Source organism: Bubalus kerabau, chromosome 10 (genome assembly GCF_029407905.1).
Source record: "Bubalus kerabau isolate K-KA32 ecotype Philippines breed swamp buffalo chromosome 10, PCC_UOA_SB_1v2, whole genome shotgun sequence".
Lineage (NCBI taxonomy): Eukaryota > Metazoa > Chordata > Mammalia > Artiodactyla > Bovidae > Bubalus > Bubalus kerabau.
The window spans coordinates 17,405,688-17,420,671 of NC_073633.1; the positions used below are offsets into that span (position 1 = coordinate 17,405,688).

Genomic DNA, 14,984 nt, shown 5'->3' on the forward strand with positions numbered 1-14,984 from the left:
TCTGGCTATGCAGCTTGTGAGATCTTAGTTCCCCAACCAGGGATTGAACCCACACACACCCTCAGCAGTGAAAATGCAGGGTCCTAACCACTGGACTACCAGGGAATTCCCTCTCTTTTTTTGTTTACCATTTTTAATAAGGCTACTAGAAAATTTTAAATCACACATGCAGCTGGCATTTGTGGCTTACATCGTGAATCTATTGACCCGTGTTGATCTGGTCAACGCCCGGCTCTATCACTCTGTGTCTCTCCCGCTCACCACCACACAGACTTTTGGAGGTGACCAGGCCTCCAAAGCATTGTATAGGGCTTAGTCCATCTGAGGCACTCAAAAAACACGTGCTGAGTGATTGAATGCCAGGCTGTCCATCCTGATTGCAGGAAAAGGAAATGATGCGAATAAGCCACCTGATTTCTCTGACTTCAGCCCCCATCCCCTCATCTTCCCCCCCACTCTGCCAACAAAGACCCCAGCCCAGATGTCTGGACCCTAGACACTTGGTTAGGACCAACAGAGCCAAACATGCAAGGAAAGGTCCGCCTTGGCACTCTGAGCATTCTGCAAAGTCTCTCTCCCCATCCCAGCCCTGCCTCTCTCCCTTCTTTTCTTTCTTTCTCTTTCTCTCTCTCTGAAATATCATTTCTCATAGTTTGGAATGAAACCCATTATTCCCAATTAACCTGCTGTGAACCCACATTACTTGCTGGTTTGCCCATAATTATTCATCCATAATAATAGCTAAAGTAAATTCTGGCGGTCTCAGCGAACACTGACATCTCCTTTGGGAAAACTTTCAAAGATGCCATGTCCTTGGTTCCTTATCTACAGCTTCCCTGCCCTGTTTTGTTTCATTTTAATTTTTGTAGTTAAGTCTTGAGAAGAAAGCATCCCAGACCAGAATAAGTCCACCCCAATATCAGGTTATTGGAGATTCTGACAGTGCTGTCCCATACCTGCTACCTGCAGGTGCTGGAACAGAAGCCAGACTACAGCACTTGGGCCATAAGGATAAGTCACACACAGATAATTTTTGCAATTAGTCAGTCCTTCTCCAGGTTCCCTTTTTTCCTGCTGTCCTGGGAACTGGGCTCTGCAAGTCCACAGAAAGCATAAATCCTGGGCACAATTTACTTTGGGTCATCAGATGTAATTTACTAAGAGACTATCTGCCAAAAAAAAAAAATCCAGAAGGAAACCTACGTTGTCATTTTAACTTAAATGTGGCTCCTTTTGGTCATCTTTCTACCTAAAAAGCTGTATTAAAGACGCAGTGTCCCTATAACCACACAATAATAACAGCTGCAGTAAGGCTTGAGTCAAGACCTGGGGTAGGCAATGGCGGAGGGGAAGATGGAGTAAAAACTGAGAGGGGAAGGGCTCTGAGATAATGCCTCCTTCCTGAAGCCCCTCAGTCTCCGGGGGATTTCGGTCCAGAAGGGGAGAGCTCTCAGATTCCTGCATTCTGCAAAGGAGATGAGCTAAACAGGTAGTGGGTGGGGTGGGGTGGGGAGAAGCATAAGCAAGACACTAACAACAGGCTCTATTTAGGGTCACTCTTCCCCTTAAGTGGAGAAGGTGATGGCACCCCACTCCAGTACTCTTGCCTGGAAAACCCCATGGATGGAGGAGCCTGGTAGGCTGCAGTCCATGGGGTCGCAAAGAGTCAGACACCACTGAGCGACTTCACTTTCACTTTTCACTTTCATGCATTGGAGAAGGAAATGGCAACCCACTCCAGTGTTCTTGCCTGGAGAATCCCAGGGACGGGAGAGCCTGGTGGGCTGCCGTCTATGGGGCCACACAGAATTGGACACAACTGAAGCGACTTAGCAGCAGCAGCAGCTTCCCCTTAAGAGAGCAGGGTCTCTCAAAGGGAACGCCTAGATGGTGGACAGTCTGAGCTGAATCAACACAGTGGCTTCAGCGGCTAAGGTCCCACTGAACTAGCGAGTTCACCTTTCTAGAAGGGTGGTCTTTGGGCACACTGTTTGGCTTCTCGGGGCTTCAGGCTCCTGACTATAAAATGCAGATCAAACCTTTCTTGCAAAGTGAGCTGAGCTGTGAGGATAACATGAGAATTTTTTTTAAGTGCTCTGTAGCTTGTGGCAGTGTTAGTAGCTCAGTCGTGTCCGATTCTTTGTGACCCCATGGACTGTAGCCCGCGAGGCTCCTCTGTCCATGGAATTCTTCAGGCAAGAAAACTGGAGTGGGTAGCCATTCCTTTCTCTAGGGGATCTTCCCCACCCAGTGATTGAACCCAGGTCTCCAGCACCGCAGGCGAATTCTTTACCATCTGAGCCACCAGTGAATCCTGAAGTTTGTGAAATGTTAGGCAAAGGGAAGGGATTCTGATTCTCATCCCTGATGGAATGAAAGGGGGCGGCCAGGGAGGCTCTGAAAGCCTTTGCAGCAAATACTCTTACCTGCCATCTGCCCTGTGGGTGGCCTCCTACCATCCCCACCTCCCACCACAAGAAGCGCCCTCAGCTGACTGCTGCCACCTGTCCAGGAGATTAGAAACTCCCCTTCCTGGGACTTCCCTGGTGGCTCAGACAGTAAAGCGCCGCCTACAATGTGGGAGACCTGGGTTTGATCCCTTGGTCGGGAAGATCCTCTGGAGAAGGCAATGGCAACCCACTCCAGTACTCTTGCCTGGAAAATCCCATGGATGGAGGAGCCTGGTAGGCTACAGTCCACGGGGTGGCAAAGAGTCGGATACAACTGAGCGACTAAACTTTCACTTTCCTGACAGCTGACAGTCAGCAACTGACAGATACAAAAGACCCACTCTGACCAGGGGATCACTCTGAGTTCTGGTTCAGGTTCCAGAACCTTCTTCTTTACTGGAGGCCATGTCCTTACCGGCCTCCTTTCCCTTCCCCTCCCTCCATCCCTCCCCACCCCCACCAGTGTTCTGAATCCCTGCCACAGCCTCTGCTTCCTGAGGAAGCCACTGAAGACGCCTCCTTCAAAGAAAGGGCCTCTTGGGCGCCTGTGGCTGCTGTGGGAGTCATAGTGACCAGGGTGCTGAGGGGTCCGCTGTGAAGGATGGGGGGAGGGGGCCCCGGGGAGCCAGCATTTCTGCCCAACCCACTATGCCAGAGAGAAGGCCAGAAAAGACAGAGGAGCAGAAAAGCCGGGGCTGGGAGCGGGGGCCAGGCTCCCACCAAGGTGGAGGGCATGGCCTTGCCTCTGGGACCCTGGTCCTGCTCCCATAATGCTGGGGCTGATGTAAGATGGTGACAAAGAGATGAAGAGGACTGTGGGTCCCTTATTTGAAATCCATTATTCAATTGCGGGTCTGTCCAAGATACAGAGACCCTAACCCTACACTGCCCAGTACTTCGCACAGGGTGGGGGTCCCAGGAGAAGGGGATGGGGGGGGAGGGGCGGCGCTGGGTTGGGTTCTGGGTCACCAAGTCTCAGTCACGAAATTCTCTCTAGTGAGGCCCTTTTCCTAACCCAGGAAGACCACGCTGACTTCCTCCACCCACCAGGCTCCCCAGACCCGACCTGGGGGCATCCCCAGCCAACCCACCCTGCTCTCTGAGAGGGTCGGGACCTACGGGTTCCCTTTCCTCATCCATTCCTTCCCTGCACCCCGGCCATCCTCGTCACACTCTCGTCAATAGCTCCTTTCACAAGGTCGTCATTACCCACTAATTGTCCAAAATTTCATTCCCTCATCCTTTTTGGTTAAGGATTGATTTAAGGAATGAGTTCAATATCCCTGCCGTCTCCAAGTGCTTATTAATTCCCGGCGCCTCCAGCTCCCCGCGCGGAGCCCGCTCACCCCGCGCCGCTTCGCCCCTCGCTGATTGGTAAAGCCCCGGCTTTTAGGCCCGCGGGATGGGAGGCCTAATGTGCACTAATCTATCATTACTTCACGCGGCTGGCAGAGTGACGGATGGCGGGGGCACGGCGCGGGAGGCAGAGGGCCCTCCGCCCCCTTCCAGGACCGGGCTGCAGTGGAAGTTTGCTCTGCCGCAGGAGGATGACTGGTACCTTTACGGAGCCGGGCAGGGGACGCCCTGTCCCCAGGAGCAGAGACCCAGGACGCCAGCGGAAATCAACAGACGCCCCCCCCTCACCCTGCCTCCCTCGGACAGCCTCTCCCAGTAGCCGCACTGTACAATCCCTCATGGGCTAGATGTGGCCCATTCCCTCCCCAGGCTACTCTGTGGTCTGAGAGGCCGACTTGCCGGGATGGCGTCCGCGAGCAACCATGCCCTCGCTTGCGCCGATGGGGAGTCCCAGCAGCAAATGGGAAGGAAGAGATTGAGGTCGGTGATTACTTGACTCTCCTTTTCTCTCTCCTAGTACTGCCTTCCTCTATCCTTCAGCTCCAGGCCCTACACTCACTCTCTGGGGGGCGGGGACACTGCACATCTCTCATGCAGGGTCCCTATACTCTGCCCCCACCTTTGCAAGATCTCTTTTCTGCTGGACCCTGACCAATATACCTCATTTTGCCAAAGGAAGAGACTGAGGCTCGGAGAGGATCCGGGCTTGCTGTTAGTCACACAATGAATGTATGGCAGGGCTGGCTGCAGAACTCATGTCTTCTGGCCGTGTCTAACAAGGTTGGCCCACCTGCCCATTCTGTCTACTCCTTTTTGATCCCTAGCTTAGGTGCGCTGCCTTAACCATAGCACGCATTTGGGGAGAGGAGGGGTGGGAATGGTCCAAGGGAGATCTCTGTAGGCAGGTGGCCAGGGGGCTTGGGAGGAACAAGTTCAGGGTGCTGTCAGGGCTCCTGTCACAGAAGGTAATATCAGCTCAAATGTTCCCCCTTCTCGGCAGCTTCCAAATGCTGAGGCAGCCCCCTCAGAGGTGCTCTGTGGCCTGGGACACTGTTTCCTCCAGTCTTTATGCTTGCCCACTCAGGAAACAGTGCATCTCCCCAAAATGCCAAACTTCTGGCCATGTCTACCACAATCAAACCCCAAATAGATTAGGGGTCCAAAATTTCACCAAAGGACTCTCTTTTTACAAAAGCCCTTCTTTACAAAAAATGATTATTTAGTTAGTAAATTTCTATTCCAGCTTCTCCAGTGGGCCAGAGACTAATCTAGGCCCTGGAGTTAGACTAGTGAAGGATGTCAACAGCCAATTGTAACTAACAGTGGAATAAAATAAGGTCTACTAAGCTGAGGACCTGGGCTGCCGTCTATGGGGTCGCACAGAGTCAGACACGACTGAAGCGACTTAGCAGCAGCAGCAGCAGCAAGCTGAGGACCAACGCCTGATTCTCTCCCCTGCTCAACCCCGCAGGAAAGAGGCAGTGGGGTCCAGAGAGACGACACCAAACCTTGTGAGCTGTTCAGGAAAGGTCCAACCCTCCTTCTCACCGAGACCCACAGGAAAGCCCCCTGGCCACCTACCTGCAGAGATCACCCTTGGATCATTTGCCACAAGTCAACAGCCCATCCCGGAGAAGGCAATGGCACCCCACTCCAGTACTCTTGCCTGGAAAATCCCATGGACAGAGGAGCCTGGTGGGCTGCAGTCCATGGGGTTGCTAAGAGTTGGACATGACTGAGCAACTTCACTTTCACTTTTCACTTTTATGCATTGGAGAAGGAAATGGCATCCCACTCCAGTGTTCTTGCCTGGAGAATCCCAAGGACGGCGGAGCCTGGTGGGCTGCCATCTATGGGGTCACACAGAGTCGGACGCGACTGAAGCGACTTAGCAGCAGCAGCAGCAGCAGCAGCCCATCCCAGCAGATGAAGGCAATATTCCCTTCAATTACCAGAGGTCTCTCCTCCAAAGCTGTTGTCCTCAAAGGGGCTGGCCACACCTCCTCCCTTTGCCTGAGACACATGCACTCACGTGTGCTGTCTCCCTGAGAAAAGATCCTCCCTCTAGGCTTCAGGACATTTGGTGATGGGTCGCCTGCTCAGGGCTTTTTGCTCTATTCTTGGCAACTCATTCTATTCCAGAGGGATTGGGAACCTAAGGAGACTGCCAAGTCCACATTTACCTGGGCCAAATCCAAAAGTCATCAGCAGATCCTGTGTCCATTGCCACCTGGAGGTGGAATAGGCAGTCACCCAAAAAGTCTCACCCAAAAGTCAGAGTGAGGCCAAAGATTGGAAATGGGCTGGGGAGAGAGGACTAGGGTTGTTCTATTACAGACCTCTGGGAACAGCCCCATCCCACCCCTTCCAAGAGAAGAATGAAGCATGGATGCAGGGCCTAGTCAAGAAAAAACTGGCCTTGGTGAACTGAGGCATGGTCCCTGGGAAAACCTCTGGGCTAGGGATCAAAAGAGCTGGATCTTTGCCCAAGCCTGCCACTGAGTCCTTCCCCGACCTGGCCTCTTCTGTAGAAGGGCGGGTTGGATCAGATGAACCCTAGTGCTGTAAGTGATATGATTCTGTGCAATTTTCCAGAGAAAGGGAAGACCAGTGGCCTAAACCCTGATACTATATAATCTGGAAAACCATAGTTATATCCTTCCTGAAACCCAGCCCAGCCCCACCCCTGGACCTGTCTCTGCTATTAGAAGATGCTGCCCCTAGGAGCTGCCCCACTCCTCTCAAAAGGACCCAGAGCCCCCTTTCCAGGCAGGCGCTTCCTTTCCTAGCCCCACCTCCATTCCCCAGGCCACCCTCCTTCAAGCCTGAATATCTAGAACTGCACTAGCCAGCTGAGCAGCCACCTGTGTCTATTTAAGCTAATTTTCATTAATCTGAGTAAAACTCAGATCCTCAGTCACACAAGCCACATTTCAAGTGCTCAGCTGCTACACAGACTAGCGGCTACCATATTGGAAAGTGTAGATATAAAACATTTCCATTACTGTGGAAAGTTCTTTTGGACAACACTGGTCTAAAAATTCACCTTTGTTTTCACAAAGGGCTTCCTCTGGCTTCCCTAATTTCTTCCTGCTTCAGAGTCAGCCCATGTTCTCTAGCCTTCTGCTCTGGGGAGGATCCTAGGTGGTTTTAGAATGGACCTTGGCCACAAGTAACCAAGGAGTGGTGGTTCCTATCTGCCTGAGAGGTAGCCCTAGATACTTGGGTCACCCACGGAAGCATTTGAGAGGAGGACAGTCAGTTCAACAATCATCCAATACCTGAGAGAAGTTACTCAATATTCATGAGCATTCCTTAGCCAGTCACCTCCTTCTTCCCCACTTGATATGTCCATTGCTAATTCTCCCTGTTCAAAGATGCTAAACCTTGAAAAGAGGCAGAGGAGAAAGAGCCAGAGAGTATTTTCGGAGTCCCATGATTTGAGAGATTTCTGCTGATGTGAGTAAAGAAGCTTAGACAACGCCAGAGAAAGAACGTCCCTGGTGTTGTCTCCAAGTTTCCAGTCCAGGGGGCACAGGTTCAATCCCTGGTCTGGGATCTAAGATCCTGTATGCCATGTGGTGTAGCAAAAAAATAAATAAATAAATAATAAATGAAAAAAAAAAAAAAACAGAAGAAAACCCCAGAGATCATTTTAGGGTTCTCCTCTTCCCAGAAACTTTTCATATACATGGCTGGAAAAATCCCCACAAGGGGTTAAAAGCCAAGAAAATACCTTCTCTGATAGCACAGAAGTCTGGGAGGATTCGGGGTTGGGTAGCAGGATCCAGAGAGCTAAATGGGTTATCCAGAAATTACAAGAGCCTTTTAAAAGTAGAAAACATATCATATGTCAAGCCTATAATGTATAGACAGTAACTATTTTTGACTGAATATTTTTGTGTTTAATTTTGTGGTGACGATCTCCTTTACATCATGGATTCAGCAATCACTCTTCCCCTTGCTTAATATGCACAGTCATCTTTCTCCTCCTATGTCACATATTCAATAATTCCTCTCCTTTGGTTCCAGGGGTGGTGAGATGAGAGGAATGTCACTTTTTAAATTGATAACAGCTGTGTTTTTTTTTTTTTACAATTTCACCTGGACCAATGCCTTGTAAATAGCTCGAGCTCCAAAAAAGCAACATGGGCGGATGGGGGCTCAGTTTGTCCTGATCCCCAACTCAGCAGCCTTTTTGAGGCCTTTTCTCTGAGGACGAGATATGCCTCAGGAACCTGCTGCTGCTGCTAAGTCGCTTCAGTCGTGTCCGACTCTGTGGGACCCCATAGATGGCAGCCCACCAGGCTCCCCTGTCCCTGGGATTCTCCAGGCAAGAACACTGGAGTGGGATGCCATTTCCTTCTCCAATGCATGAAAGTGAAAAGTGAAAGTGAAGTCGCTCAGTCCTATCCGACTCTTAGTGACCCCATGGACTGCAGCCTACCAGGCTCCTCCATCCATGGGATTTTCCAGGCAAGAGTACTGGAGTGGGGTGCCATTGCCTTCTCTGCTCAGGAACCTACGAGACCACAAAAGGGAGTGTTGAGCAACTGTGAAGGTCCATCCCAGCCAGTGGAGGACACCTGGCCGCCACGTGAAAATAGGCTTTTGTGTGGGGCAGGTTCCACCACGGTCTATTGAGTTTACTGTGGACTCTGACTCTGTTCATATCTGTGAGCACTTGTGTCTGAATTCCCAAATGTTGACTCTGCTTCCCCTCAGATGTACAAGAGTAGACAGCAGTCAGGATAGCAAGACCTGGGTGAGGAAGCCAGGTACTGAGAACATACAAATTTAAGGAGGCTCTGCCTCTCTCAGGTGCCAACCCTACACTCACAGACCATGAGAGAGCCAGGGTCTCCTTAAATTTTTCAGCCCTAGTTGCCTTGACTGCCTCACCCGGGTCCTGGCTCTTCAGAAAGCCTTACAGATCTGAGAATCAGAATCAGGAGAGAGAGAGAGACAGGAGGTAGGGGAGATTCAACACCATGAAGAACAAGTGACTCAGGAAGGGAGTTCATTAAAATGCTTCAAGGGACTCCAAACTGCAAGAGTGTTTTTTTTAAAGAGAGGAATTTAGCAAGAAATCAATCAACACACATGCTGATAACTTGTTCCATGACAAAAAAGAAACAAAAACCCCATCAATTTCTCAGCCTTTGGGTAGCCAGTGTCTACTGCCACTAATTAATTTTCTAGAACTTTCACTCTCCAGATATCACAAAACATGGTTAATCTGTCAGCCCCAGGAGGCACTGCCAGCACCTGCTTCAGGGGCAGTTGGTGGTTTTGGAACCTGTGCCACATGAGGAGGTGGGGCACAGAGGTGCCCAGAGCAAGCTCAGGCTCCCTCATTCTGCCCTCCTCTGTGACATCCTTGCAGCACCTGCTCCACTAAGTGTGCCAGAAGGTAGGACAGCACACGCAGCACAAGCCGCCCTGCCTCGTTGTCCCCAAAAGCAAAATAAAGAGAGTGCATGCAGTTGGCTTCAATTATATTCAGCCTGAATTCATGTTTACCCTGATGGGCACTCAGGCCATGTGCTCTCGACCAATCTGTTTCTGCCCACTTCCCTGGCTGCCCTTGCACAGTGCCTCTGTCTTCACACAAGCACACCCAGTGAAATTCTGGAGGATTACCCTGCAGCCTCCTCCTCTCAGGGCCCCAGCCTGTCTCCCATCACCAAATCAGGGAACAGCCCCCAGAGGCCTCACTAGAGGGGCCTATGACCCAGAAACCTTGCTTTTGACAGTCCCTTCTTCCTGCCAATCGTACAAGCTCATTGACATCTCCCCCAAAGGAACAAAAAAGAACATGAGACCTGATCCTGTAAAGTAAAGCTCCATGGTTGAAAACTCCAGATTAAAACCTCAGATAGGGGACTTATCTGGTGGTCCTGTGGCTAAGACTCCACGCTCCCAGTGCAAGAGGCACAGGTTTGATCCTTGGTCAAGGAACTAAGATCTCACATGCCACGCAGCCAAAAACAAAAAAAATAAAAATAAAACCTCATCTAGTGAAAGACCTAGAACATTCCCCAAGATTCCAGAGCAGATCAGTAGGTGGGGGAAGTGCCCGGAAGCACCCTGGGTTGACCCCTGAGATTTGGCTCACCTTCCTGGGGAGGTGACTGAGGGGAGGCAGACATTCCAGGTATTCCCTTCTCAGAGCACAGGAACCCCACACACAACCCCCTCCATAAAGCCCAAGCAGTGGGGTAGGGGTGTCTTTCTCCTTCACGGTGGCCCAGGAGCCCTCACTCACCCCACAGGGAGGAGGTCATGGTCTCATCCTCCTCTTCAACTTGACTTGTAGTTTCCCTTTGTATTTATTTATTTTTGTCTGTTTCTTCAAACAGTATGTGCCTAGAATGAATCCCAGGCTCTCTCTGGCAAGGAAAAAAAAAAAAGGAGCACGGAGGGGAAATGTGAGAGCAGTAATCCATTGTAACACTTTAGGGGAAACTGCAAGCAATTTCCATTCTATTGATCCTCCCCGGGCATCAAAGCCACACTGAGTTTATTTGGAAAATTAAATTCTGGAGCGTGTAGCATGAGGGGACTCTAGTTAAGTTGTCTAGCTCTATGGCCACAATTTAATTACGATCTTACTCTGACTGACCACTTAAATACAGTAGAGGGCCAGGACACCACGGAGGCACCCAGGTCCCAGCCCAGTTTGGGGGCCCTTGAATGTGGCCCCACGCCCACCCATCTGCAGCAGAAGAGCTGGGGAATCTCAATTACCCTCAGTCCACTGCATCTCAGCACATTCAGGCTATTGCTTATTTACATTTTAACCTAGGTGAGTTTTTAACTGGATATCTTCATTAAAACATAAACATGCGCTAAATCAGTCTCATCTGTGGCGTTTATGCCTTTCTCCAAAGTAAGATTTTGATCTTAACAAACACTGTTTCATTAGAAACAAAGTAATGTATATTACACACTAACTGGAAGCAAGGAATCAAAGTCCAATTCCAGAGTTGCCTGCAGTTCTCAGGCTCTGGAGGTTCACAGACAAGTGAAATGGCTACACAACTGCTTGCACACTCACACACACACACACACTGAAACCCATGTACATTAGAGGGTCTGGCAGACATTCACCAATTCTTTATTTAGTCACTTAAAGCAGGGGTCCCCACACTCCTGGATCTACTGCCTTATGATCTGAGGTGGGATTGACGTAATAAAAATAGAAATAAAGTGCACAATAGATGTAATGCACTTGAAGCATCCTGAAATTATCCCCCGCCCTCAGTCCACGAAATATCTTCCACGAAATCGGTCCCTGGTGCCAAAAAGTTTGGGGACTACTGACTTAAAGGATTTTTCGGTATTTTCTATTATCTTCTCCTATCATCCCAGTTTCATGAACACTGGGGATGCAAGATGATAGTCTTACACTGTTGATAATCACTACACTGTTTTCATTTTCTTACTCTCATCTGTGAAAACTTGGTCACAGCCCAGCACAAATCCACACGCCACCCTTGGGAACCACTAGCATAGACTAATTTTTCTTAAGTAATTTTTTGTTTAGAGATGATGCTGGGAAACAGGTGTGATCTCTGCTTGCTTCCCATCAGCCCAGGTAACTGAGAGCGGAGCTCACTTTCATAGCAGTCCAGAGGAACAAACCTCATGGTCTTTGGGTTCCTTCAGCGCTGACCTGTGTATTGTTAGTCGCTCAGTGTCCTGACTCCTTGCGACCCCATGGACTGAAGCCCACCAGGCTCCTCTGTCTGTGGAATTCTCCAGGCAAGAATACTGGAGTGAGTTGCCAGTCCCTTCTCCAGGGGATCTTCCCAATCCAAGACTGAACCCGTGTCTCCTGCATTACAGGTGAATTCTTTACTATCTAAGCCACCAGCACTGACCTATTTGCCCACAAATGAGGCAGAGTTCCCCCAAAGTTCTCTTGGGTAACCAGCCAGGCCTTCTACCTTAAGCCTCACAAACCCGGCACGCAGCCTGGCATGTTATAGAATCCTACATAACAGTTACTGAATGTCATTGAAAAGTCATTGAGTGGTCCCCTTATCCACAGAAGAACCCTGCCCCCAGATGCTCCCAGCCTCCTCTTCTGCAAGGATGTCTCTCTCAGGATACCAGCATGTAGAAGAGGGAGGGAAGTAAAGTCTTCCAATGACCCCAGAGCCAAAGGTAAATAGACTTCTCCCCTCGCCTCCCTCCACCACGTGCTTACTCCACAGACTCACTGGCCCTGCGATTCCTTTGAAAGAAGTGACTTTTCCTGCCTATTGTTGGCACCGAGGTAAGAATGAGTGGCAGACAGAGCCACCGTGCTTGATCCAGCAGGCCCCACCAGAAGGAACATCAGCAGTATTTGACAAGCTGACCAGCTCCCCTGAGGACAGGACTGTCATTAAGCCAAGAGGGAAATCATTACCTGATCTATAAATGATTACACGGGAGTAGGAACTGTCACTCCCTTCTGAGGAGTTTGCAGAATCGGGATTTTAAACAGAGCTGCAAACTGGTACAACACTCAGCTCCCTGGAGCAGGTGGTATACTATTCACAGGGAAAAAAAAAAAAAATCAGAAGTTAAGGCACTTCATGAGCTCAGGGGAAAAGAGAAGGTCTTAGGGACTCTGACTATCAAAGGATTTCAGACTACCATCGGTGTCAGCCAGAAACTTAACTCAAAGGAGAACAACTATTCAGATCTTCTGCCTGACAGTTTGGAGACCCACAACTGGCTGTCTTTCCACCAGCAAAACAAGCGACTGGAATCAGAGCTGCAGGCAACTGGGGTCATTCAGTCAAAGACACTCCTTTTTCAAAGATGGAGACTCAGGTTCAAGCTACAAAAGTGAAGCTATTTGTGGTAGAGGGGAGCTGGAGACATCTTATGGGTCCCTCATCCACCACTGGGAGAATGGATAAGTAACAGGTGGAAAACACACACAGAGAACTCCGCATCAGTAAGAAACCACGGACTGAACGCACCGAGAGCTGCACGGTGGGTCCCAAAACACGGTGCTGAGTGAGAAATGCTGGGAATGGAAGGAGGCTTGTAGCACAATAAATGTATGTAATTTTAAGTCACATACTCACACAGAATGACACTACATATTTCACAAGGACACTCGCAGATTTTATAACATATTCCAACCACAGTAGAGTGGGTGGCTACAGGAGAGAATGAGAGGGGAGATGAGGGGGGAAATACACAAAGGCCACATGAAGAAGGATGATGACACTGAGCTATTATATTAACTGAGTGCAATTAACGCAACTCAACTTCTCACACCTGCAGTTCACAAAGAAAATAAAGAAACTGAGGGCCAGAGAGCATGAGACAGCGCTTCTCATCTTGCAGCCCCATGCACTGTAGCCCGCCAGGCTCCTCTGTCCACGGGATTTTCCAGGCAAGAATACTGGAGTGGGTTGCCATGCCCTCCTCCAGGGGATCTTTGCGACCGAGGGATGGAAACCATGTCTCCTGAATTAGCAGGTGGATTCTTCACCAGAGTCCTGAGGATCTTGTTAAAATTCAGGTTTGGAGCAAGTAGGGTTGTGGTGGGGCCTGGGGTTCTGCATTGCTAACAAGCTCCCGATGAATATGTTGCAGGTCCTTGGACCCCAATTTGAGCTGCCAGGGCTTAGGAGGTTCACTTAAGAACACCAATACAGTATACTAACGCATATATATGGAATTTAGAAAGATGGTAACAATAACCCTGTGTACGAGACAGCAAAAGAGACACTGATGTATAGAACAGTCTTATGGACTCTGTGAGAGAGGGAGAGGGTGGGAAGATTTGGGAGAATGGCATTGAAACATGTAAAATATCATGTATGAAATGAGTTGCCAGTCCAGGTTCGATGCACGATACTGGATGCTTGGGGCTGGTGCACTGGGACGACCCAGAGGGATGGAATGGGGAGGGAGGAGGGAGGAGGGTTCAGGTTGGGGAACACATGTATACCTGTGGCGGATTCATTTTGATATTTGGCAAAACTAATACAGTTATGTAAAGTTTAAAAATAAAATAAAATTAAAAAAAAAGATACACATGACATAAAAAAAAAAAAAAATGAGCAGCAAAGTCCAAGGAAGAACCTACATGCCTAATATGGATACATTTCAAGGTAATTATGTTCATGAAAGAAGACAGGCAAAAAAGAGTACATTATCATAATGTATGCTTCCATTTATATAAACTTCTAGAACATGCATACTCATCCATAATGAAAAAAGGCAGCTCTGTAACCACAGAGCTGGGACATGGGCCTGGGGGATGGATGAGTCACAAAGGAAACGTTTTGGGATAATGAATATATTGACTATCTTGATTGTGGCGATGGGTTTTTCAGATGTATACACATGTCAAAACATCAAATTGTACACTCCAAATACATGCAGTTTACTCTGCATCAATTGTACTTCAGTTAAACTGAAAGCAAACAAAAAGGATCTGTGCCCTCCTCTCCACCCACCACACTGAAAATGCTGTGTTTGCATTTCAAGCTGAGTGGGACAGTTTTTAGCTAGCCAAGGCTCTCATGGCTGGAACCCGTCCCTTTGTCTCCTCCCAGGCTCCCACCTGAGCTCCAGGGCCACATCTACCCCCAAGTCTGCTTAGGAATCATGCTCTGATTCCACCCTGCTCAGTCCTCCTCTGCTTATCCATTCTGCCTCCTCCCACCACCACCTTAAAATCCTTCAAGATGGCAGGGTGTAAAGACCACAAGTCATGCCCTGCCCTGGGCACCTCCTACCCCCTCCAACCCCTCTTACCCTCTGAGAAGCCGTGTCCTCCCATTCTCCACCCCAGCCATGCAGACTTTCTTTTAGTTCTCCCAGATCACTATCTCTTTAAAAAACTTGAAGTACAGTTGATTTACAGTGTTGTGTTAATCTCAGGTATACAACACAGTGATTCAGATATATTCAGATGTATCACTTCAGTCATGTCCAACTCTCTGCAACCCTACGGACTGGATGGCATCACTGACTCAATGGACATGAGTTTGAGTAAACTCCGGGAATTGGTAATGGACAGGGAGGCCTGGCATTGCTGCAGTCCATGGGGTCGCAAAGACTCAGACATGACTGACTGACTGAAATGAACTGAACTGGACTGTAACCCACCAGGCTCCTCTTTCCATGGGATTCTCTAGGGAAGAATACTGGAGTGGT

General features: G+C 49.2%; 1 protein-coding gene across 1 annotated transcript in view; it reads right to left on the reverse strand.

Annotated features, from left to right (window-relative positions):
- MEGF11 (multiple EGF like domains 11) overlaps positions 1-14,984 on the reverse strand; it is a 389,965-nt gene that overhangs the window by 304,268 nt on the left and 70,713 nt on the right. The window lies entirely within an intron of this gene.